This window comes from Microcebus murinus, chromosome 1 (assembly GCF_040939455.1).
Source record: "Microcebus murinus isolate Inina chromosome 1, M.murinus_Inina_mat1.0, whole genome shotgun sequence".
Lineage (NCBI taxonomy): Eukaryota > Metazoa > Chordata > Mammalia > Primates > Cheirogaleidae > Microcebus > Microcebus murinus.
Genome location: NC_134104.1, coordinates 125,670,192 through 125,693,294, shown reverse-complemented (window position 1 = coordinate 125,693,294; position 23,103 = coordinate 125,670,192). Strand labels below are relative to the sequence as shown.

General features: G+C 34.8%; 1 protein-coding gene and 1 pseudogene across 2 annotated transcripts in view; both read left to right on the top strand.

The window, feature by feature from the left end:
- The window catches only part of ANKRD28 (ankyrin repeat domain 28), a 180,690-nt gene that overhangs the window by 21,376 nt on the left and 136,211 nt on the right, over positions 1-23,103 (top strand). Inside the window, exon 1 of one of the 2 annotated variants that reach the window (XM_020288917.2) lies at positions 15,338-22,497. The exons of the other annotated variant lie outside the window; for it this stretch is intronic. The gene's annotated coding sequence lies outside the window, so the exon portion shown is untranslated. Of the gene's footprint in view, positions 1-15,337; positions 22,498-23,103 lie in introns of those variants that run through there. 2 annotated transcript variants of the gene reach the window in all.
- On the top strand, positions 558-8,406 carry LOC105872713 (peptidyl-prolyl cis-trans isomerase H pseudogene; annotated as a pseudogene).

Here is a 23,103-nt window from a genome sequence, read left to right as displayed (position 1 = left end):
GAAAGTGATTTAGAGGAAAAGGGACTTTCCACATATGTTTTCTTACACACACAAAATTCATCAGGGTTGCCTTAATTTAGAGTCTTGGTTATATCTTGTAAAAAGTAAATTTGGTTTGTGTTTAGGTAAGGCTTTGAGAAACATCTGTGAAGTCATTGAACAAGTGCAAGGTGGTGCAAAGCAGTGGAGGATCCAGAGGAAATAAGGGAAGAAAATTTGTCAAGGATCAGCTTTGAATTGTAAAAGCTATGATTTTATCCCTTCTAGATACTAGAATATTAGAAAAACACCATAATTTTTTGTTGTGTTTTTTTCAAATGCTAGAACAAATATTACTTGCCATTCAGACTTGTATACTTGAATGTTAGTTAAATGCAAAGAAGTTCTACTTAAAAACTTGCCTTGGGGCCGGGCGTGGTGGTCACACCTGTAATCCTAGCACTTCTGGCAGGCAAGGCGGGCAGATCATTTGAGCTCGGAAGTTTGAGACCAGCCTGAGCAAGAGCGAGACACCCCCCCCCCAATAAAAAAATAGAAAGAAATTAGCTGGACAACTAAAAAAAAAAAAAAAAGTAGCTAGACATGGTGGTGCATACCTGTAGTCCCAGCTATTTGGGAGGATGAGGCAGGAAGATCACTTGAGCCCAAGAGTTTGACGTTGCTGTGAGGTAGGCTGACGCCATGTCATATCTAGCCTGGGCAACGGAGTGAGACTCTGTCTCAAAAAAAAAAAAAAACTTGCCTTGGAAACAAGATTTTTTCCTAATCACCAATGTACTTTTTGAGACATTCAAGTAGATATATTTATCTTTTTAAATTCTATGTTAATTTTACTAGCTTTTACTCTCTGATTTCTCTATTTGAGATCAAGTGATATATACCTTCATTCATATTCCATATGAACAGTGACAGATATTTAGGGGCATAGGTCTTCATAAATTTTTTTATGTGTGAATAGAATCCATTGGAACACTGTTTTACCTGAGGTGTTAAAAATTTTCATCCTAAAAATAATCAAAAATATCTATTCTAAACTCTATTCATTTATCTACTAGGAAAAATATTTTTGTTAGTTTTTTTATTGTGAAATTTAACATAAAATGTATTATTTTAACTGTTTTAAGTATATAGTTCTTGTTGTGCAAACATTAACCACTGTCTATCTCTAGAACTTTCTTTCCCAAATTAAACTCTTTCATAGCCTTAAAACAGCAACTCCTCCCTCCTCCAACCCTGCGCAACCACCATTCTACCTCATAAGTGGAATCATATATTTGTCCTTTTGTGACTGGCTTATTTCACTTAGCAAAATGTTTTTAAGGCCAATCCATGTGGTAGCATGTGTGAAAACTGCCTTTTTAAGGCTGAATAATATTCTATTGTATGTTTATACCGCATTTTATTTATCCATTTATCCATCGATGGACACTTAGGTTGTTTCCCAAGTGTCCTTTTGGCTACTGTGAATATTGCTGCTATGAACACAAATATATAGATATCTATTTAAAGTCTTTGCTTTGAATTCTTTTTGGTATATATCCAGAATGTAATTGCTGGATCATATGGTAATTCTATGTTTAATTTTTTTGAGAAACCACTGTTATGTAATGTATGCATTAATGGTTGTATCATTTTACATTTGCACTAGCAATGTGTAAGTGTTTCAGTTGTCCCACTTCCTTGACAACATTTGTTATTTTCTAGGTGTTTTTGTTTTTTTAATAATAGACATTGTAATGTATGTGAAGTGGTATTTCATGGTTTTGGTTTGCATTTTTCTAATATACTAGTGATGTTAAGCATCTTTTCATTTGCTCATTGACCATTTGTGTATCTTTGGAGAAATGTCTGTTCAAATCCTTTGACCATTTTAAAATTATTTTGTTGCTGAATTATAGGAGTTCTTTATATGTTCTAAATGTTAATCCTTTATCAAATATTATTTGCTTGTATTTTCTTTCAATCTCTGCATTGCGTTTTCACTTTGTTGATAGTATCCTTATGCACAAAAGATTTAAACTTTGACAAAGTCTAGTGTATTGATTTTCTATTTTCTTTTGTTACCCAAGTTTTTGGTGTCATATCCAAGAAATCATTGCTAAATTCAGTGTCATGAATCTTTTCCCCTATGTCTTCTTCAAAGAGTTTTATAGTTTTAGCTCTTACTTTGAGGTCTTTGATCCATTTAGAGTTAATTTTTCGGTATAGTGTTAAGATGAAGGGTCCAACTTCATTCTTCTGCATGTGGGTCTCTAGTTTCCTCAAGACCATTTGTTGAAAAGACTGTCATTTGCCCCATTGGATGGTCTTGGGACCCTTGCCAAAAACCATTTGATCATTTTTTTGGCTCTCTATTCTATTCCATTGGTCTAAATATCCATCTTTATGCCAATTCCAGTCTGTTTTGATTGCTGTAGTTTTGTAGTAAGCTTTAAAATCAGGAATTATGAAACCTCCAAGTTTTGTTTTGGTTTTTTCAAGATTGTTGTGGGTATTCAAATCCCTTGAGATTTCATATGAATTTTAGGTTTGATTTTTCTATTTCTGTAAAAAGCATCATTGAGGATTTTGATAAGGATTGTATTGAATCTGTAGATTGCTTTGAGGAGTATTGACATCTTAATAGTATTAGGGCTTCCAATGGGTGAACACATGATATCTTTTCATTTATTTCTGTCTTTAATTTCTTTTGGCAGCATTTTATAGTTTTCTGTGTACAAATTTTTTGCCTCCTTGATTCAGTTCATCCCCAAATAGTTTATTCTTTTTGATACCATTGTAAATAGAATTATTTTCTTAATTTCCTTTTTGGATTGTTCAGTGTAGTGTGTAGAGATGCAACTGATATTTGTATGTTGATTTTTACATCTTATAACTTTGCTGAATCTGTTTATTCTAATACTTTTTTCGTGGACTCTTTAGGCTTTCTACATAGAAGATTATGTTTTCTGCAAACAAATAATTTTTCTTCTTTTCTAATTTAGATGCTTTTTATTTTTTTTCCTTGTCTTAGTTTTAACTCATGGAGAAATTAGATGGTTTTAACTTTGAAACTTGTTTATCCAGAAATTTACTATGGAAAATATACCTTGAAATTTTTTCATGTTATTCTCTGGAAAGCTGTAGGATTTTTATTTACAAAGTAATAAGAGATGGTCTGTATTGCAATGAAAATTTAACTCACAGTTTCTAGATTTGTAACAGGCTTTTTTGGGGGGGGGGTAGGGGAGCTGTCTTAGAATCACAGATACAGTTTTCTTGACACTGCATGCCTTGTGTGTTTTCTGTTGCTTTAGAAGGTAATTTTTTTTTTTTACCATTCGACTTGGAATTTAACTTTGGAATTTTTGTTGTTAAAGATGTGTGTTTAAGAGATGTCAATAGTTGACATTATAGCCATATAAAATGTGAAGTCATTAAAAACAGGTGATACACTGGAAATAAATTATTAGTCATGTAGTTCAAATCTTAGATGAGAAAACTGAGGCCTGGAGAGGATTTAACTTATACAAGGTTCTGTAGTTATCATCAGATCCAGGACTAAACCTTTTTTAGAGATTTGTCTTATTTTATTGATATGTAAGTCATGTTGAATGTATATTTACAGATTTTAGTTTCTTTGTATGTTGGTCACCTACCTGAGATTATCAAGGCAAAAAAATTTAGACTACTCAAAGATTTAAGAAGCTTGCTCTTTGAATTGTAGTTGAAAGGTGGGAAACTTTAAGCATTATCTTTTTTTGTATGATATGATACATTTATGTATTCAGAGGATCTACCCTTCAGAAACCTTCATGTAGATCTTACCTGAGAAATATGTTTTGTTTGCATTTGTTTTCTAACTTCAGTCCTTCTCATTTCACTCTGCATGGTTTTTTTTTATGACATTTTCAGTGATTATGTAAATAATGGCTTCAAATATTTGTGTATCTTAACTCTCAGACTAAGATACTGACTCTCAGACTAAGATACTGGATGTCCCTCTGCTTTCTAGACCTCTCTTGCTGTATGTTTCATATAGTCTTCAAACTTGACGTGTCCCAAGTTGAGTTTCTGCTCCTTCCTGAAAATTGCATTGTCCTCTGTGTTTCCCACCTTGGTGAATGGTCCTATCATCTGCTCAGTTTCATGAATTGTAAATCTAGAAGTCATTCTTAACTCTTTCCCTTATTCTCCCATATTCAGTTTATCACCAAGTTGTGTTGATTCTGTCTTACCATGTTAGAAGTCCTTCCCCTTCTGTCTTTTCTGCCTAGCTGAACCATTGGTTACTGCAACAGCCTTTTAACTGGTATTCCGGACTTCAGGCTCACCCTTTGATCTATCTTGTTACTGGATCCAAAGCATAATATATCTAAAATACAAATTTGATTGGTCATACCTGTGTTTAAAATTCTCAATTATTAACCATTACCTTCAGGATAACAGTAGCATTAGATATAGCTAAATCTATTACTTGTATTGTCTGATTTAATTCTTCAAACAATCCTTTGTTGTTTTTTTAATCCCAGTTTTATGGATGAGGAAAATGAGACCAGGAACTAACCCCAGGACTGTCTGATTTTAAAGTTTATGTTCTTAGGCATTCTGGTATGCTACTTAAATAGGGCATTCAAGACCTCTTGTGTTGTGGGACTCTTACCCACCTCTGTAGTATTCACTTGATATTTTTAACTGTACCTTGAGGGTAGAGATCATGTCCCAGACCAAGCAGTTGCTTAATATATAGTATTTGGTAAATGTTTTTCGAATAGATTGTTAGAAGTGAATAAATAGCAGAGGACAGTGAGAATAGCCCACTGAACATTACATGCATATAATTTCTGAAGGAAAGGATTTCTCTAGCTGGCCATGTTCATAGTAAGCTTTGGGTTAGAGCAGAATAATGAGAGGGATACTCAGGGGTGCTTTAAGATAGCAACTACTTGTTTTTAATTTGAATGAATTATATCCTAGGGTTGTAAGAACTTGAAAGTGAAATTTCTAAATAACTTTGTTTTTAGGCCTTGTGGAGTTAAGGAGAGATGTACCTGAAGGCTAGAGACAGGGAAGAGTTATTCCATTTTTCAGAAAAGGGAAGAAAGTAGCTTATAAAGCTTGATGTGGCTCTCAGGTGAGATTCTAGAATAAATTTAAAGAGTGTTTCCAGGAGAGGTAAAGCACTAATCATGAAAACTAGCCTGAATTCATTGAGTACAAACCAAAACAGCCTAACTTTTATTTTTGTGGATGGAACTTCCTGTCTTCGGTGGATTACATGAGATTTAAGACATATTTATTAAATTTGCAGATGGCACAGATCTGAGAGGACTAGTATGTTAGCCAGAATGAGCTAGATTTTACTATTTTAAATAACTCTCAAATCTCAATGGCATAAAAATAAAAATGATTTATTTGTTGTTCATACTGCATGTTCATTCTTAGGTCAGTATGTTGCTCTGCTCAGTGTTGTCCTGACATAGGAACCCAAACTAGAGACTTTTACCTTCTGGAAACATTGCCTATATTTGTGGCTGGAGAAAGGGAACCTGATGAATTGCACATCAACCCTCAGAAACTTCTGTCATATCACATCAATTCATGTTTAACTGATCAAAGCAAATCACATGGCCACACCCAGCCTGGGTGTTGGATGGGTAGAGAAGTGTGATTTTATCATATGCTTGGAAGAAAGAGACCTAGAAATATTGGTGAATAGAATTATTGACTACCTAAGATAGTGAATACTTTGGATGACAGATTAAGGAACTAAGAGGATCGATTTTGATAGGCTTATATGGTCAGGTGAATCTGACAAAGGGAAATTCAATATGGAAAAATGTAAGACCTGTCCATCCCAAAACTAATTCCAGTAGCATGCTTTATGTACTTAATAAACATAAATCCTTCCCCATCTTTGTTGGTGAAAGGAGGGGCACATCTTGCTGGCTTAGCAGCATGTGACAGCAAAAGAATTGTGGTGGTTGGTACAAGGGAAACGACAAGGATACTTCTGTTTTGACTATTCCACACCTGAATTATTACACTTACTTCTGGTTACAGGTTAATATTCAGAGGGAAGATACAATTTGAAATCATGTTATACGGAATGATTAAGGCAATTAGGAATGTACATTTGAAAAAATTAGCCTGAGCAGGGGAATTGTGGGGGCGGGCATCATGGCTGCCTTAAATATTTTGAGGTCTGTCATGAAGCAGGAATGGACTTTTATAATATGTCAAACTAGGAAATGAATGAAACCTACAGGAAGTGATTTCAGTTCACTGTATGGAGGAACTTATTCTAGTATAGAGGTAGTAGCATAGAGTACATCTTGCTGAAGATAATCAAACATCAGATTGATTCACCTAAAATTTAATGATTCTGAATGACAGAAGAATGCTTGTTATACACCAGAAACTTTCATAAGCATTTAATACAGTGAATGTGAAAACATTTAAGTAATTATTTCTAACTTTACTGGTGGGGGAGGGAAGAAATTTAGTGAATGTTGGTGACTTAAAAATCATTTCTACCTGTATGCCTATTATATACTGGAACCATGCTAGGAATTTTATGAATCTTTTTTCTAAATCTTATATTAGTTTCATTAGTAGATGAAAAAAGTAATTTAGAGATTATGACTTGCCCAAGATTTACTGCTAGTTAACTGATCAAGTAAGGATTTTAACCAAGATCCTTTGGATTCCAAAAGTTGCTTTTTCTACTGTCCTACTATAATAATAGTCATATTGTTTTATCTACTTACCATATTTTTTTATCTTACGGGACTAGTATGCCGTCCTTTATTTAGGATTCTCTCTCTCCATTCCTGTATCCTTTCTCATGTAGTTCTAATGGGACCTCTCAAATTCCTCCCTTGCTTGGTCATTCCCCTATCTCCCTTCATATAGGCGAGGCCAGTTAGAATTCCCTGGGAGTTTTTAACTGAAACTGGTGAAGAGAATCATCTCTTTCTGGTGGTAAGTGTGGTAAGGTGTAGCACTTGAGAGTTATCCATGGTCATGTTTGCCATTCTGAGGGGAAGTTGGTCTTGCATTGAGAGAGAATGATGCTGTCTGACAAGTGAGTGTCCTGGGTGTTTGAGTTCCTGGTTCTAATTGTCTAATGCTCAGCTTCTTACCTCCTCTTGCCATGGTTTAGTCATTCCACCCTTCTCATTTATGAGACAGCCCCAGTAGCTTTCAAAAAATTCCCATTTTGCAGAAGCAAAAGGATCAGGCCTTGAATAGTATTGGTTACTTTTGACAGATGAGATGTGCATTGTGTGCTGAGCAGACCCTCTGCCAGGGAAAAAAATGAACCATCGAGGAAGAAGCTCAGTGATTCTTGAAGATGCAGTTTTTGTATATATGTCTTTGTATTGGTGAGATTGTCAATAATGGCGATTTTTCAGACTTCATTTTTAAAAAACTGTCGGATCCATTTTATCAAATACAGTTTGTGGTGTACCAATATCTTATGACAAAGCATAACTTTTCTGGCTGAGTGATGTTTGGAGCCCTGGTCTCTTCTACATATACGTCTTTATCCCCAGCTTCTTAGCAACTCCCCAAGGCCACCTTTATGTGATTTGGGAAGATTTTTTTAACCTGGTGAGTTTTACTCCTCTGTATTGGTCCTTAAAGACTAAAGACACAGACTTCTGCTTCTGGGTTGAGCCATGGCGGTGGCAAATTCAAGCCCCGTCAACCCCGTGGTGTTCTTTGATGTCAGCATCAGTGGCCAGAAGTTGGCCACATGAAGATCGAGTTATTTGCAGACGTTGTGCCTAAAACAGCGGAGAACTTTAGGCAGTTCTGCACTGGAGAATTCAGAAAAGATGGGGTGCCAATAGGATACAAAGGGAGTACCTTCCACAGGGTTATAAAGGATTTCATGATTCAGGGTGGAGATTTTGTTAATGGAGATGGTACTGGAGTTGCCAGTATTTACCGGGGACCATTTGCAGATGAAAATTTTAAACTTAGGCATTCTGCTCCAGGCCTGCTTTCCATGGCAAACAGTGGTCCCAGTACAAATGGTTGTCAGTTCTTTATTACCTGCTCTAAGTGCGACTGGCTGGATGGGAAGCAGGTAGTGTTTGGAAAAATCATTGATGGACTTCTAGTGATGAGAAAAATTGAGAATGTTCCTATGGGCCCCAACAATAAGCCCAAGCTGCCTGTGGTGATCTCACAGTGTGGGGAGATATAGTCCCAACTGAGACTGAACCAGGCCTTCCATTGCTCTGGGAGATGTTCTTGAGTAAGATAATCTGGACTGGCCCCTGTGTTTGTTTCCCTGCCTGCTGCTGCCCATTTAATCAAGAGACCCTGGAAGTAGCACAGATTCAGAACCCAAGATTGTCTGCATTTAACCTTTCAACTGTAAATAAAGTTTTTTATGTGTGGAAAAAAAAAAAAGACTAAAGACACAGCATCTACTCTGGAGAAAAATGGGGAAAAATTTGTGTTTGTTAAGTACTTAAAGCATACTAAGTGCTTTATATGAATTCGAAGTAGGTGGCTTTATTTTTATTATACTTTAGCAGATTCACCCTCGGAGAGGTTGAGTCACTTTACCAAAGTCCACAGGACCAATTCTGCATCTGCTATAACTAAATGACCATTTCATGTAACTACTAAAGAGTGTGGTTACCTGTATAGTTTTTGTATGTAAGAAAGAAGAGAGTTAGTTATATCTGACTTTAATAAAATACAGAGGCAAGGCAAAGGTTAGAAGCAGGAACAAAATAGGAAAAATAATTCAATAAAGAACTAAAAAAAAAACAATAAAGACCGGGCGCGGTGGCTCACGCCTGTAATCCTAGCACTCTGGGAGGCTGAGGCGGGCGTATTACTCGAGGTCAGGAGTTCGAAACCAGCCTGAGCAAGAGTGAGACCCCGTCTCTACTATAAATAGTAAGAAATTAATTGGCCAACTAATATATATATATATAGAAAAAATGAGCCGGGCATGGTGGTGCATGCCTGTAGTCCCAGCTACTTGGGAGGCTGAGGCAGGAGGATTGCTTGAGCCCAGGAGTTTGAGGTTGCTGTGAGCTAGGCTGATGCCACGGCACTCACTCTAGCCTGGGCAACAAAGCGAGACTCTGTCTCAAAAAATAAAAAAAACAATAGAAATGATGATATGTCAAAATTAATAACTGATTGAACTATACTCAGTAGTACCAATGCCCAGAAAGAGTTATCTATCACGCCACTGAACAGTGAATACTGGGTCAGCCAAGTAGCCCAAGTTATATGATACCTACATCTTTGCCTTTAAAAATGAATGATTCTCAAAAGACTGTAGAATACTTTTTTTCTACCTCAGAGTTAACAGAAACAAACTTCTCCCAAATGTAATAAAAAGACACGTGTTCAGTTTCTCAAGGGCATTATGTTGGCATTACAGACTGAAAAGCAGTTCTGCGTAAGCACAAGTAGAGCAGAGGGTAAAGTGAGTATATTTTTCTTTCTTTTCCTTGCCTTTCCTCCCTTCCTCCCTTTTCTTTCCTTCTTCCTTTCTTTCTTTCATAAAGTCTCTCTTAAGCAGTTTACTCTGATAAGCAAGCAAGTGTTCATTTTTGAAAGTTGCAGTACCTCAGTATTTAAAAAAACAAAACTATACATTAAAATGGTTGTAGGGACTTAGCATATTTTTGGAAATTGAGAGCAGTAAGTTTTGTATGGTGTTTCTTAGAGTTCTAGAGTCTTTTCTGTGCTTTGCTACAGGAAGTAAGGTAATGATTTGGTAAACCTCTTGGCCTACATTCTCTCCCTAATCAAGGCTTGCTCTGTTTGGGTTGTCATCTGTCTCTGTACATTCTCATGAATGTTTGTGAATATATATGAATACACATATATATAAGATGGAATAGTTTGAAGTATTCCTTTTAATGATAGGATACTCTCAGATTCAAATTACATGTATCGAGACATTGTTGTTTACTGGGTATTGTACGTGTCTTTTTGGAATTTGCAGTTTTTTTTACCTGTAATTTTGTTTTGGGTCTAATGTTAATGACTATTGAGACCCAATTTTGAGCTGCTATTATGTCTGTAGAATTGTTTTCAGGCGATGACTAGAGATGGTGAATTTTAGACTTCGTTTATAAGCTGACAGCATTAATATGACAACACAAATAGTGAAAGTGACAATTTTGGTGTAGGCTGACAAGGACGTGCCTTTGGTCCATTGTCTTAGTATAATCACATATGATAATGCTATAAATCAGATTTAATAATAGTACTGCAGAATTTCTGGATAGAGATTCCTCTGGCTTTGAGTTTTATTAATTTTATAGAAAGGCAACTTAATTTCACTAACTATAGAAAATGATGTCATTGAACTTGAAGTTTTTGAGAAAACAAACCCAAAATTGAGCTGACATGGGGGATTTTTTTTTTTTTTTTACTTAACTATAGTCACTATGATGTACTGTAGAGCTCTTAAACTTATTCCTCCTAATTCAAATTTTGTATTCTTTGACCAGTATCTTCCCAATCCTCTTTGCCCACTCTTCTCAGCCCCTAGTAACCACCATTCTACTCTCTGCTTCTACAAGTTCAGCTTTTTTAGATTCCACGAATAAGTGAAATCATGAGATATTTGTCTTTCGGTGTTTGGCTTATTTCATTTGATGTGTTCTCCAGGTTCATTCACGTTGTCACAAATGACAGGATTTCCTTCTTTATGGCTGAATTGTATTCCATTGTTTGTGTTTGTGTGTGTATATGTATATATCACATTTTCTTCATCTGTTGATGGACACTTAGGTTGATTCATATTGTGAATAATGCTGCAATGAACATAGGAGTACGGATACCTCTTTGACATACTGATTTCATTTCTTTTGAATACATACTTCATAGTGGTATTGCTGAATCGTGACAATTTTATTTTTAATTTTTTGAGGAATCTCCATACTCTTTTCCAATATGGTTGTACTAATGTACATTCCTACCAACTCCACATACTGGCCAACACTTACTCTTTCATCTTTATGATAATATAGCCATTCTAACAGGTGTGAACTGTTATCTTATGGTTTTAATTTGTCTTTCCCTGATGATGAGGGATTTTGAGCATTTTTTCCCCCATATACCTTCTGGCCATTTGTATGCCTTCTTTTGAGAAATGTCTAATATAGGAAAATGATCCATAGGCATACCATTTTTGCATAACTACATCAAGAATTCTCTAGTCCTAATTCATATGTATGTATATGTAATATTGATCTTTCTCCTTCCGATTTTCATGATTTTAGTTCATGCTACTGTCATTTCTTACTTAGATTAATGCAGTGTTCTCCGCCCTGTCTACCCTTTACTAGTCTTGCCCCCATTTCAGTTCATCTTCTAGACTCAAGCCACTTAGAATGATCCTTTTTGAAAAATACATTTTTAACTAAATTGAAATGTTCAGACACACAGGATAAAATAAAATATAATTCATTAGAAACCTAAGTGTCTATCACCCAGAATAAACATATGTCAACATTTAGCCATATTTGCTTTATGTCTTATAAAGAATAAAATATTTATATATATAGCTAGAGCTCTAGCCCCGTCTTTCTCTAGGTAATCATCTTGAAAGTTGGCTTATATCGTTCAGATTTTTTCATTATACTGTATTTGCATATCCATAAACAGTATAATAAACAATATGTACTATCATTTTTGAAGTTTTCTAAAATTTTACATGATAGACTTTATGTGTCTTTTATAATATTGCTTTTAAATTGTTTTTTTTTTTTTTTTGCAACAAGGTCTCTGTTGTCCAGGCTAGAGTACAGTGGTGTCATCATAGCTCACTGCAACCTTAAACTCCAGGGCTCGAGCAATCCTCTTGCCTCACTCAACCTCTTAAGTAGCTGGGCCTACAGAGATATGCCACAACACCCAGCCATTTTTTTTTCCTTTTTTTTGTAGAGATGATGGGGGTCTCACTATATTGCTCTGACTGATCTCCATCTCCCAGCCTCAGGCGATCCTCTTACCTAGGCTAACACTACTTTTAATATTTATCTATGTTAATATATTTGTTATAATTGCTATATATCTTATACAGATAAACCAGTTTATTTCTTCAACATGCTGCAGTTACAGAAATTCTGGTACAGTGTATATCTTATATACAGTTTCTCTGAGATTGATATGTGGCAGTAGAATAGCTTGGCATAGAATATGGACATGTTCATCTTTACTATGTAATTATTTTCTTCAAAGTGGTTTTACTGATAATATTGCCTCAGCAGTTATATAAAACTCTCAAACTTGCTGATAATTGTTTTAGTTTGATATTAATTTTTGCAATCTTATGTGAATGAATGGTATTTTAATTTGCATTTCCCAGATTTCTAGTGAGATCATATTTTCATATATTTTTGACCAATTGTTTTTTTTTTTTTGGTGAATTGTCTATTTTTCCCTTACATTGCAGTGATAAATATGTATCTATATTATCTATGTTCACCTGTATACAGGCTATGAATGTTCTTTTGGTTTTGTTATACTTCTCAATATGTGGCTAGTCTTTTCACTTTGTTAGGGGTCTCTCATCCAGAACTTTTAAATTGTAATCATACTTGTCAATATTTTGTGGTGTTTTTTTTTCCCCTTTCTTGTATAAGAAACTCATTAAGGTCCTAAAAATCTATTTCTTCTAAAGATTTGAAATTTCTTTTTCCACTTAGTTTTTTCAGTGACCTAAATTTTATTTTTGTATGTGATGCAAAGCTCAACTTTTTCCCCCCAAAATTGGTCCTTTGATTGTCTATATGTATATATTTTTTTATTTCAAAGTGCCATGAAAGCTGTTGAGCTTAAATGGTATTACATTAAGATTATGGATTTAATTTGGAAACTTGACGTTGTACAGTATTTTTTTTTTTTTTTTTGAGACAGAGTCTCACTCTGTTGCCCTGGCTAGAGTGTCGTGGTGTCAGCCTAGCTCACAGCAACCTCAAACTCCTGGGCTCAAGCTATCTTTCTGCCTCGTCCTCCCAAGTAGTTGGGATTACAGGCATGCGCCGCCATGCCCGGCTCATTTTTTCTATATATTTTTAGTTGGCCAATTAATTTGTTTCTATTTTTAGTAGAGACATGGGGTCTTGCTTTTGCTCAGGCTGGTTTCCAACTCCTGACCTTGAGCGATCCGCCTGCCTGGGCCTCCCAGAGTGCTAGGATTACAGGTGTGAGCCACCGTGCCCAGCCTATTGTACAGTATTGAGTCTGGAAAAACCAGATAATTCTAATGCAACAGCCACTTCAGACCTCATACTTATTGCCTGTCTGTGCATTTACTCATATTTGCCACCAGGCAACAATGGCTTCTCTTTCTCTTCATTTAATCTTGCATGAGTGTCTTTCAGTGGCAGACACTATCCTTGAATCAGTCAAGAAAAAGAGATTCTGGGAAATGTAGCTCGAGGTTTCTACCCTGTGATACAGAGCCTATAGAAGGGGATATTGGTGATACATATTTTAGAATAGACAGTTTTACATATTTTATAATAGACAAGGCAGGCATATGCAAATCTATTCTTATTCCCACCCCACCCCCATCCTTTTAACAAACAAGCTGGCATATTTGATTATTGTATACTCCCATTATCCCCCATTGATATATCTTGGAGAGCTTTTTCAGTGGGATATGCATTGATAATTTTGCTGGTGTTTGCCAGTTGCCTTCCACATAGGCTATATCAATTTATATTTCTGCCAGTAGTGCGTCACTTTCTATTGTGCTGCATCCTGCTCTCTTTATTAACAGTGTCTTTTTACCAGTGAGCTTAGCCAGTCCTTGTTCTTTAAGGCTATTAAGTCATTCTGGCAGAAGTGGTAACTGATAACATGTATGTGTATATGTGCACGTACACAAATACACTCAGTCCCCTTTACTGAGTTAGATGCCCTTTCTCTATGACTATATTATGTGTTTCATTATTTATAAATATCTTCTTTGTGTCCCTTTCTAGGCCTGGGGTTTCTTAGTAAACTATCAGAGCTATTTTTTCCTTAAGTGTTATTTCTGATGCATTTGGATTGTACGTTGCTAGTGTATAGAAAGACAGCTGATTTTGTAAATTGATCTTATATTCTGCAACTTTGCTGAATTCATCATCTCTGATAGTTTTTAAAAATTATTTAGTATTTTTATATAGCTGCAAATAGAATTTTTTTTTTTTTTAGTTTTACTACTTCCTTCCCAATTTGAATGGCTTTTATTTTTCTTACCTAGTTGATCTGCCTAGAACTTGTAGCACAATGTTGAATAGAAGTGGCAAAAGTGGCATCCTTGTCTTGGTCCTGATCTTAGGAAGAAAACATTGAGTTTTCCACCATTAACTGTGATGTTAGCTATGGGTATTTTATAAATGTTCTTTATCATGGTAAAGGAGTTCCTTTCTCCTAGTTTGAGTGTTTTTATCATGCAAGCATACTGGATTTTGTCAAATGCTTTTTTTCTGCATCAAGATCATGCGTTTATTCCTTTCATTCTATTAATGTGGTATATTAATTTTTGTAAAAATGTTGAACCACCCTCACATTTCTGAGATAAGTCTCATTTGATAATGGTGTATAATCTGTTTAGTATAGTGCTATTGGTTTGCTGGTATTTTGTTGGAGAATTTTTATACCTGTAATCACAAGGGATATTGGTCTATAGGTTGTTTTTCTTGTGAAGTCTTTTTCTAGCTTTGGTATCAAGGTACTGCTGGCCTCAAGAAATGTGGATATTCAGTTGTCCCAGCACTGTTTGTTAGAGGTAGTATTCACAAATTGTCTCCTCTTCTATTTTGAGAAGAACTGATGTTAATTCTTTAAATTTCAGTGAAGTAAGCAGCTCCTGCACTTTTCTTTGTTGAGAGGTTTTTGATTATTGATTCAGTGTCTCTATTTGTTGTAGGTCTGTTTGGGTTTTCTGTTCCTTCTTGTGTCAGTTTTGATTGTATGTTTCTAAGACTTTTTTTCATTTTGTATAAATTATCTAATTTGTTGGCATACAATTATAATCTTAATAAAGTAGTAACCTTTTTTCCTCTATAATGTCAGTAGTAATGTGTCTGCTTTTCTTTCTAATTTTTTTTTTTTTTTTGAGACAGAGTCTCACTTTGTTGCCTAGGCTAGAGTGAGTGCCATGGCATCAGCCTAGCTCACAGCAACCTCAAACTCCTGGGCTCAAGCAATCCTTCTGCCTCAGCCTCCCAAGTAGCTGGGACTACAGGCATGCGCCACCATGCCCGGCTAATTTTTTCTATATATCTTAGTTGGCCAATTAATTTCTTTCTATTTATGATAGAGACAGGGTCTCGCTCTTGCTCAGGCTGATTTCGAACTCCTGACCTCGAGCAATCCGCCCGCCTCGGCCTCCCAGAGAGCTAGGATTACAGGCGTGAGCCACCGCACCTGGCCTCTAATTTTAATAATTTGAATCTTTTCTCTTTTTTATTGGTTGGTCTAGCTAAACATTTGTCAGTTTTGTCAATCTTCTTAAAGAACTAGCTGTTTTTCATTTCAGTTACTTTTCAGCACCGGAATTTCTATTTGGTTCCTTCTTATAATTTCCATTTTTAATTGATAATCTATTTGGTGAGACATTGTTCTGGTTCCCTTTAGTTCTTTGAGCATATTTAAGATAGTTGATTTAAAGTCTTTGTCTAGTAAATCCAATATCTGGCTTTCCTGTAGGACAATTTCTATTAATTTTTTTTGGTATGGATGGGATATACTTTTGTTGTGTTTGCATGCCTTAAGGTTTGTTTGTTTGTTTGTTTGTTTTGGCAACTAGACATTTTTAATATTGTAGTTGGAAATCCAATTCTTGCTTGTTGTAAGATTTTGATTAGATTCTAGACTTAAGAATATGTTGATTCTCACTATTTTTGCCAACTTACTCATTGCCTTTTTTTAGAGAGAGTGCTCTGAAGTTGCCTATTCTGCCATATTTTGAGATGTCATTCTCACTTTTTTGAATGAGCTGACTACAAATGGATATAATGTTCATTATCTTGAATCATCTTAAAAGCGTAATTTTTTTAAATATTGTGTTTAAAAATAAGGAAGTGTACATATTTATATTTTTTAAAGGTAAATCTTTGTTCATATATTTAAGTATTGGTGTTAAGATGGAGAAAATGTCTCGTCTGTTACTATCTAGTCTAATGCTGCTTTATTCAAGTTGTTTTTGCCAGATTCTGAGGACCAAACCACTAGATTCCTTTTGCTTTTTATTTTTATTATTATTTTTTTAGAGACAGGATCTCTAAAACAGGTCTCTGTTGTCAAGGCTGAAGTGTGGTGGCACAAGCATAACTCACTTGTAACCTTGAACTCCTGGCCTCAAGCAGTCCTCGTTCCTCGGCTTCCCAAAGCACTGGGATTATGGGTATAAGACTCTGTGCCCAGCATTCTTTTACTTTTTATAGTAAACTCACCATTCTAAGAAATCATTAATTTAAATCAGTGTTTCTCAACCCAGGGCAGTATTGCTCCCTAGGGGCCAATTTGGTAATATATGGAGACATTGCTAGTTCATCACAATTTAGAAACAGGTTACGCTACTTGGCATCTAGTGGGTAGAGACCAGGGTTGCTGCTAGACATCCTCTAATAGATAGGACTGGACTCCACAACAAAGAATTGTATGCCCTAAAATGTTGGAAGTGCCAACATTGAGGAACTCTGATTTGGATTTTTCAGATCTCCCAGATTCCTTAAATTGACTAATGTATGTGTTGCTATAAAGTTTAGTGACTGAGTTTGGACCTCTAACCACTTTAATGTTTTTTTCTCTTGTAACTCCTCTTTCTGAAATAGTGTTACCTATGAATAGAAAATAGGGAGATGTTGAATCTGAATTTGCATTACTTTCTCTTTGTGAAACATCACTATAAATTGATTTTAATTTTTAATATAATTTAATTCTTAAACTTTCATACAGAAGAGACATTAATGAACTTCTATGAATTGATTACCCAGCTTCCACAATTAACATTTTATCATTCCCCAATGTTTTTGGAGTATTTAAGGCAAATTTAGTTTTCATTTCATTTTCTTTATGTCAGATGTCTTTTGAAGGTTAGTTTGTTAGAATAGATGTAAATAGTTTGAACATTGCATGTGATTAAGTCTTTCTATAACAGGTTCCCCCTCCATTTTAAAAAATCCATGTATTTGTTGAAGTACTTGTATCATTTGTTCTGTAGAATTTCTCACATTCTGGCTTGGCTGATCGTATCTTTGTGGTATCATGTAACATATTCTTCTTCCCCTATTTTTCTCTGTAAATTGGTAGCTTTAGAGATTTGATTAGATTCATCTGGGTGTTTTAAAAGCCAGAATGTCATAGGTATAATAAAGCAGATATTAACATACATATAGCCACCTATCACTTTATTGTATGTAATGTATTTGTAAGTTGGTATATATGCATATACTGCACCCATGTATGTAAACATGAACACATACATATATAGCTCCACAGCAGGTGAGCACATAACAAATTCCATTCTTAATGATAATACTGATCTGTGCAAATGTCAATTTGATCCATCATGTTTCCATCAATATTTACCTAATGTTTTCATTGATGGTTATCATAAATGATGATTGTTCTTAAATTATTTCCTCTGTAGTTCTATGTAGCCAAATTAATATTCCATGTACAAATCACTATATCTTAATCTCTTGATGCCTTTGAGAGCAGGGGATTTTTTATTTTGTCAGCTCAGCTTGGCTAGCATAGTACTTTACACATAGCAACCATGCCCTATCTGTGATTCTAAACCTTGGCTCTGAATTGGAATCACTTGTTTAAAATGATTGATTCCTAGGTTCCAGAACTCTTAGAAATTTTTAATTGGTCCAGCAACCTTTGTGTTGGAGGAAAATAGACTGGCAGAGTAAAATGAATCTGTCTTTATACATTTCAGCTATTTATTGAGCAAGCATTGTTCTAAGTGATTCTTAGTACATTAGTATGCATCTAATTCATCTGTGTAACTTTTAAAATTTAATTTTAATAGGAAATCATATGGTTCATGATTTAAAATGAATAAAAAAGTTACAAAGTAAAAATTCTCTTCTACCTTTATCCACATCATCCCCAAGTTATCTGGCTATTTACTATAGCCAATCAAAATTATTTTGTTTATACCTAGAGATTTTACAACTATATAAGCAAATATTTCTGTAACTCCAATTTTCCAAATGGATTATCCATTTGTTCCAGGACCATTTGTTGGAAAGATTATTCTTTCTCTGTTCAATTGCCTTTGTACGTTTGTCAAAAGTCAGTTGACCAAATATATGTAGATCTGTTTCTGGACTTTCTATTTCATTCTGTTGGATCTGTATGTCTGTCCTTAGTCCAGAATCACTACTGTAGCTTTCTAGTAGTATGAATCCTCCAACTTTATTCTTTTTCAAAATTGTTTTGGCTCTTCTAATTTCTTTGCCTTTCCATATAAATGTTTGAATCAGTTTATTTTTATAACAAAAAGTACTCTGGGATTTTGATTGGGATTGCATTTCACCAATAGATTCAATGAGAAAAAATTGACATTTTAAGAATATTAATTCTGACCAGGTGCAGTGGCTCATGCCTGTAATCCTAGCATTCTGGGAAGCCAAGGCGGGAGGATCACTTAAGGTCAGGAGTTCGAAACCAGCCTCAGCAAGAGTGAGACTCCGTCTCTACTAAAAATAGGAAGAAATTAGCCAGACAACTAAAAATCTATAGGAAAAATTAGCTGGGCATGGTGGCGCATACCTGTAGTCCTAGCTACTTGGGAGACTGAGGCAAAAGGATTGCTTGAGCCCAGGAGTTTGAGGTTACTGTGAGCTAGGCTGACTCCATGGCACTCTAGCCCAGGCAGCAGAGTAAGACTCTGTCTTAATTTTTTTTTTTTTTTTTAAGTCTTCCCATCTGGGAGTGTGGTAGTTTCCCCTTATCTAAGGTTTTGCTTTCTGCAATTTCAGTTACCTGTGGTCAACCATGGCATGAAAATATTCAGATATTTTGAGAGAGAGACTATATTCACATCGCTTTTATTACAGCATATTGTTGTACTTACTCTATTTTATTATTACTTGTTAATCTCTTACTGTGCCTAATTTATAAATTAAACTTTATCATCTATGTACAGGTATGTATGTACAGATTGAGTATCCTTTGTCTGAAATGCTTGGGAATGGAAGTGTTTCAGATTTGGGTTTTTTTTACCCCTAATTTTAGAATATTTGCATATATATAATGGGATATCTTGGGAATGGGACCCAAGTCCAAACACAAAATTAATTTATGTTTCATATCCACCTTGTACACCTTACCCAAATGTAATTTTATACAATATTTTTAATTTGTGCATGAAACAAAGTTTGTGTTAAGTACCTAAGTGTGAAATTCTTCACTTGTGATGTCCTGTCAGTGCCCAAAAAGTTTCAGAGCTTGGTCCAGGTGCAGTGGCTCATGCCTATAATCCCAACACTTTGGGAGGCCAAGGTTGGAGGATCACTCGTGGTGTGTGCCTGTAGTCCTAGCTGTTTGGCAGGCTGAAGCTGGAGGATCATTTGAGCCCAGGAGTTCCAGGTTACAAATGAGCTGTGATGCTGCCACTGTACTCCAGCCTGAGTGACAGACTAAGACGCTATCTCTTAAAAAAAAAAAATGAAGATCTTGGAGCATTTCAGACTTTGAATTTTCAGATCAGGGATGCTCAATCTGTATAGGAAAAAACATAGTATATGTAGGGTTCTGAGGTTTCAGGCATCCACCCGGGGTCTTGGAACATAACATACCCTCTGCGGATAAGGGGGACTGTTGTATCTCATGTCGTTTAAATTGTCTTTGATTTCTCTTGCCGATATTTTGTAGTTTTTAGTATACAGATTCTGTACTTGGTTTGTTAAATTTATTCCTTAGTATTTCCAAGTTTTTTGCTTGGAAAAGCAAATTATAACTGGTCCAAACTATTATAAATGGTGCTGTTTTAATTTTGATTTCTAGTTGTTCATTGGTAGTATGTAGAAATAATTGGAATCTATGACTTTGTTAAACTTATTAGTTCTAGGAATTTTTTGTAGATTCTACGGAATTTTCTACAGAGACAATCTGTTAATATAGGCGGTTTTATTTTCCTCCTTTCCAAATTTGCATATCTTTTATTTATTCTTGTAGCCCTATTACAGTGCTAGATCTTTCAATATGATACTAAATAGGAATGGTAAGAGCAGACATCCCTGCCTTGTTTCCCATATTAGGAAGAAATCAGTCAGTGGTTTTCCTGGTACTTTCATTTTTTTATTTTTTTTTATTTTTTTTTGAGACAGAGTCTCAACTCTGTTACCTGGGCTAGAGTACCTTGGCGTCAGCCTAGCTCACAGTATCCTCAAACTCCTGGGCTCAAGTGATCCTCCTGTCTCAGCCTCCCAAGTAGCTGGGAGTACAGGCATGTGCCACCATGCCCGGCTAATTTTTTCTATATTTTTAGTTGTCCAGTTAATTTCTTTCTATTTTTAGTAGAGATGCAGTCTCTCTCTTGCACAGGCTGGTTTGAATTCCTGAGCTCAAACAGTCTACCCACCTCGGCCTCCTAGAGTGCTAGGATTACAGGCGTGAGGCACGGCGCCCAGCCCCTGGTACTTTTATATCTTTCTAAATATGTAAATCTCAGTATAGTGATCAGTTAGCAAAGGAATCTTATTTATTTTATCTTATTTAGATTGGTCTCCAGTTTAACTTTCTCCCTTACTAGACAGCGAGCACTTAGGAGAATGAGAAATGGTACCTACCCTCTGGGAACTTAAGTTGTGAACAAATGATACTAGGTTGGATCATATGAAATTGCCATTGTTAGTTTATAACCTATAAAATCTTGTACCTAGTTGGGACCAAAAAAAAAAAAAACAAGGAAAAACCCATTACTTCTGACAAGATACAGTCATTAGTATGAGAAATTGTGCATTGCTGTTATATGTTAAGCAAAATCAAAGAGCTGGGTATACTGATGAGGTGAATGAGACACAACCCCTACCCTTGAAGGAGATGTTCTCTGTGGAGGACTGGACCTTTATAATATTCAGATATGTTTAACTCTGATTAATTTGCTGATATATGTACAAATTTAGTCTCAGTTTGAATCCACATGTGATCGTGCTTCACAGTGTCTTGGCCTGTAAGAGACTTCGGCAGTAACTTCTATATATTATTAAGAAGTTTTCTATACTTTGTTATGTGATACTAGTATATGAAAAGATGCTCTATAAATACATACATTTTTCACTTTTTGATGTAAATTAAATATTTCAGTCACTTAGTATCTAGTGGGTTGAATAAACAGGGTAGTAAATAAAGGACACCAAACATTTGTCCTTTGAAATAACTTGATATTTAAATAGAATAGATATTAAAGCAATCATAATAGAAAAATAAAACTTCCTTACTCTTAAGTTTTTTTGTGTAGTGTTTTTTTCACTGTAAATTATAAATGGAGAGGAGGTATAATATTTTTGATCCATAGGCTCTCAAGTTGGTCTTTACTGCCCTGTATTACAAATCTGGGAAAATGAAATAAATGAGAGATTTTGTGTAAGTTCCATGAAGCCAGAAACTATTTTTCATGTTCAGTGCTGTATTCCTTACACTTAGCACATAGTAGTATTAACAGACAGTTGTTAAGTATTTGTGGAGGAATGAGGCTAGGTTAGCTGGATTTGGTTGAAGTAAGAAAATGTAATTTTTACATAAGAGATATAAATTTTAGTTAATAAAGTTAAAGTCATTGCAATTACATGTTGCTTGATAAGCAATAAGAGTCACATAGTTTGGGGCAATTAAATTGTTTTGGCAAATGCTATAGTAATAGAAGACTATTTCAGTCAGAAGTTTATTCATGATATTGTTTTGAGCTTGACCTTTAGTGTAACAAGATATTAAAATATAATTATCAAAACCTATAAAGCCTCCTCTTTCATTTGAAACCCTTGTTTAAAATACATGACTCAGGGAAGACTTTACATTTGTATTGGTAATACAGTAAATAGAAGTGCTCAGGAAATTTATTTTCTTTTGTATTTGCTGCCCCCAAATGGCAAATTATATTACCGTGTCTGTTATGTGCTGTTGAACACACATACTAAAAATAATGTCCCTTTAATATTTTTTGATGAGCTTGATTTGTTCATAGATAATTTTGACAAGAGGAGAAGTAACAAATTTTATGTTTAGAACTACAGCTAACCTTCTTCCACCAGAGTGTATAAGATAGTTTATATCTTCTAACATAAGGCATATTAGGACAATAAAAGTAATTACTATGACAAAGATGATGATAACTGATGATTCTTTCAGACTAACAAGAAATGTGGTTGGTAGCATACTTTATACAGGAAATTTAATTCTGACATTTGTTCTTTTCAGGTCATTGCACCTGAGAATTATGGCTTCATAATTTTTTAGGCCTAATTTTATTTATTTGAAGACAAACCATTTCACTAAAGCTAACTGGTGAGAAATTTATTTTTATTCTTGGAAAATTATTATATAAGAATATATAATATTCTTAGAAAAATATAAGAATTTAAAAATAGATGAACTCAAATTTTCAATCTTAGGAAATTGGCTAAATACGATATTACTTTTGAGTGGAATTTTACATAGTCATTCAAAGTGTTTTAGAGGAATGTCTAGGGACATGGGTAAGGTCCATATTAGGTGGGCAGAGATGGGGAGAAGCAAGTTACTAAATAATATATATTATTATATTATCCTAATCTTTTAAAAAGTACATATATAGAAAGTAATTATCAGAGTTTATCTTTGGGAGATATTATAGAGATTCCTTAAATTTATATATTTCTCAAATGAATATGTTTTACATATTCAAAAATTATATAGATTGAATATTTTATATTTAGTACTTGAATATGTTATTATTAGTGAATATATTTGAATAGATTTTGTATCTGTGTTTAAGATTTATGAGGGCAATTTGTTGCTAGCAATTCTAAGAAACAAATCATATTTTTTGAGTCTCTTCTGGGAAGCCAATTCTGTTTCACATATGAAGCCTTTAAAAAAAAGTCTTGTTACACAGACTAGTAATTTTTTTTT